Source organism: Ceratotherium simum, chromosome 34, assembly GCF_057802395.1.
Source record: "Ceratotherium simum simum isolate JZ-2026a chromosome 34, ASM5780239v1, whole genome shotgun sequence".
Lineage (NCBI taxonomy): Eukaryota > Metazoa > Chordata > Mammalia > Perissodactyla > Rhinocerotidae > Ceratotherium > Ceratotherium simum.
In genome coordinates, this window is record NC_141933.1 from 21,973,363 (window position 1) to 21,977,088 (window position 3,726).

General features: G+C 48.2%; 1 long non-coding RNA gene across 1 annotated transcript; it reads right to left on the minus strand.

Moving 5' to 3' along the window:
* Positions 1-1,366: 1,366 nt before the first annotated feature.
* On the minus strand, positions 1,367-3,254 carry LOC147912650 (uncharacterized). Its single transcript, XR_015549791.1, has 3 exons — positions 3,202-3,254; positions 2,371-2,577; positions 1,367-1,757 (listed from the first exon to the last, which is right to left on the minus strand). It is a non-coding gene; the product is annotated as an uncharacterized LOC147912650 (long non-coding RNA).
* Between the last annotated feature and the right edge of the window lie 472 nt (positions 3,255-3,726).

Genomic DNA, 3,726 nt, shown 5'->3' on the forward strand with positions numbered 1-3,726 from the left:
TGTAAACCACACAAGGTCCTTAGGAAGATGAAATAAGAAAACATGGTGAGACTGTATCACATGGTGGTTGACTCATTTGACTAGTGACTGGCAGTGTTTTAGGCAATGGGAATACAGTGGCACTCAAGACAACAGGATTCCTGCTCCCAAAGGTTTAACTTCTAGGAGACAATAAGCAACAAAGCAAATATATAATTATAGTTAGGGATCAGCGCTCATAGAAAATAGGAAAAATGTCACGAAAGTGACTGGAGTGAGGAACTCTTTGAGGAGATGCCATTTGCGTTGAGACCCAAACGACGGGAAAGAACAAACCACATGAAGATCTGGGCGCATGGCATTCCAGAAAGAGGCTGACAAGGAATTGCAAAGGCCCTGAGGCCTTTGGATGGGCTAAGGTTCCATAGGACTGAATAATTTGCCAGGGTCGGGATCTGAACCCAGGTCTTTTGTCCTTAAGTATGGAGCGCTTGTCATTACAGAGAAGGTGGGAGAAAGGAAAAGTGAATGGAGGTGGGCTGAGGGTGAAACACACTGTCTTGTCCTCCAGACCAGATCTAAGTCTACCTGTGTCTTTCTGACAATTTGCAGGGCTGTAGGATCCTGGCTCCCATTAGGGCCTTCCAACTCCACCGGCCCAAGCTGCCATGTCAGGGTGCACCAGCCCCAACAGCTCCCTCAACGGGGCCGTTCCAATTCCTTCTTCATTTACAACTGGGGAGAACCAACCACTTTTACAATTCAGAGGGTTTTTTTCTGATTATAATACATGTTTGTTGTAGAAAATAAAAAACATATAACAAAATAAAAATCAGCCATAATTCCAACCTCTTCTGGAATTTTTGGTGTTTACCTTTAGAAGATTACAACTTAGTGCACATACAGTTTTGGAATATGCTTTTTCCCTCCTGTCATGAAAAATGTCTTCAAATGCAGTTTTAATAGCTGCATAATAGTTGAGTACATGGACCAACCCAAATGTAACTATTTTAGGGCTTTTATTATTATACACAAAGATCCTTCTTACCTGTGAATCTTTGTTACATAATGTCCTAATAGAGTAGGGGAAATGCCCCCCACTTGAGTGCTGTGTTCTGTGCTCAGGGAAACCATTTTCATAGTTGCGGGGAGGAGGGGTATGTGCGTTCCCACACACCCTGCCCATGAATGTGTAGCGTGGTTCCTGGTCGCTCTCCACTGAGAAATGGACATTGTTACACTTTCCCCAACTTTACCTTCCTTCTCAGCTTCTCCCCATTATTTTGGTCCCAGCAAGGATACAAAGGGGAAAAGGAGGAAGGGGGAATGTAATTTAATGTTACATTTTGAAACAATAAACACTTAAATCATATTTTAGACACATGAATACTATTTAACAATATTTTTATTAAATAATAAATTGGCAGGAAGGTGAGGCCCACAGGTCAGGGCCTGGCCTCAGTATGCCAGGGTCTAAGGTGACTACGTTTTGCTTCTGTAGGGGCCTGCCATGGGGGAGGGCAGGGGAGGCAGGAGTCAGTGGTTCTAATCACCGGGGTGTTGGCTTAGAGTGGGGGGTACCCATCTGTCCTAGGCCTGGAGAACAAACCTAGTACCAAGGGGGTGTCTGAGAGAGCATCTGAGCACCTGGGTGGAGTGCAACATTCACTCCTGCCAGGACACGGAGGGTGGGTCTGCCTCCTAAGGTGGGTGCCCAGGTCAAGGCTCCTCCTTTGGACTACCACCATCCCCACATCTTCTCCAGCTTCCTGTGTGGCCTCAGAAGACAAAAGGGAAAAAAAATCAAACCAAAGAGAAAGATGTAAAAAAGAGACAAATAAGGAGAACAGAGTGAAAGCAAGAAAAATGAGACAGAGGGGAAAAAACAGTCATGGGGGGGACGAAGTTATGAAAAATAGAAATCTTTTTGGTAGAAGCTTAAGCAGCAAGAGGTAATTTGGGTCTGGACAAACTTATTACACCTCTGCACCTGACAACCTCAACTCACAGGGGCCAATGTCAAGTGCTCGGATACCCCACGGGTCAGAGAAACGGCTCTGCCAACTGGACTCACTGCAGACCATCCCTCTAAACCAATCTGGTGCCCCCTTGCTGAAAAGCAATTTCTCAAACTTTCTGGAAGCTGCTTATTTCTCAGTGGAGCAAACAATGGAAAGCCTGTACCAGGGAAGAGCCCCTCCTGAGCATGCTGAAGGCCCCCCCCGAATTTCTGGGGGAGGGAGTGAAAAGTGGAAATTGGAGTGGCCTGGGCTGGAGTCAGCAGGTGGGAGGGGGGAAGGGCAGGGGAGAAGAATGCGGGGGGGAAAAGAAAATGAGAGAGCAGGAGGGGTGGGAAGAGGAGAGAGCCCCACTTTCCTTACCCACACTCACCTCTTGCTGCCAAACAATTATTCTGTCTTCCCTCCAGGAGGCAGGAAGTGGCGTTCTGGTATCCACTGGAAAAACCCAACGGTCACTGCCGACTTCTGCAGATGGTGTTAGTTGAGAAAACAGAGAAGACGGCAAATGGAGGGGCTCACTCATACTGTGGGCACAGATCCTTGTTCAGCTTGGTTATAGGAAGCTTTTCAAAAGGACCTTTTATAGGAAACCACAGGAGAGAAACAAAACAAGCCATAAATGGGGTTAGAGGAGATTCTTCAATCGCCATAGCTCCCCCGCATCCCCAACCCTGTTTGAGCGGACACTTGGCTAAAACGCCTCGTTCCTTGTGAGTCCACACTCAGAAGCCCTTCTGGTAAGCAACAGTTCCCCCTGGTTGGCCCTAAAATTCTCCCCAGGCTAGAGCCATGCCTCCTTCATCCCTTTCGAGCTTCCCCTTGGCTCTGGATCCTGGAAGTGCTTCTCCCATCCATTGCCTCCTCTTATGTTCACGATTAACTGGTCTGTGGTTAAGCTGGGTTCTCCCTTTCCTGGGCATGGTGTCTTCCAAGATATCAAAAAGGAAAGGGGTTTGAGAGGTCATGAGGAATCAACCTCCTGCTTATGAAAAAGCACCTGTGGCCCAGGACGGCAGGGAAAGTGACCCAAGGTCACACAGCGAGGGGACGGCAGGGGTGGGCAGAATCCAGCCAGGACATCCTACTACTGTCACTATTGCTCAACCCCAACATTTAGTTGGTGCTAAGCCTTTCGCCCTTCCTCCTCCAAAGGCCCTAACCCGGGTTTGCGTCTAGGCTGACTTGACCATTCCCTCCTCACCTGGCCCCAGCTGTTGGGGAAGCACACGAGGTAAACAGACCCATCTCCGCAGACTCAAATAGCCAAGAAATAGTTCCTGCCCTTCAACCTCCGTTTCCTGTGAGGCTTGCTTCTCATTGGCCCACCAGCAGTGATTGACAGCTCAGCACCCCAATGAATGATGAGTCTTGGAAGTGCTGTGGCAGTTACCAGCCAGTTCTCTCATCGCGAGATCCTGGGCTAACGGTTTGGACAATATCTGGTCAACCGGTTTTTCTTACTCGACTTCCAGAGTCATCTTAGTAAGGGACGAGAGGCAGTTTTCTCCCCAAGATGGCACACATTTAGGGGTCTAAAAGTACAAAATGAGTCTTCCAAAAGAATATGGGACTGTCATACTGAATGAGTCACTTAGTAAAGGGGGGCTTGATTTGTTAAGAAGTTGGTGGGCAAGTGGGTGGGCGGAGGGAGGAGAGGTGGCCAGGGTTGGGGACAGGGGACGTAGGTAGCCCTCAGAAGGCCAGAGTTTAAGGTGTTTATTGCAGC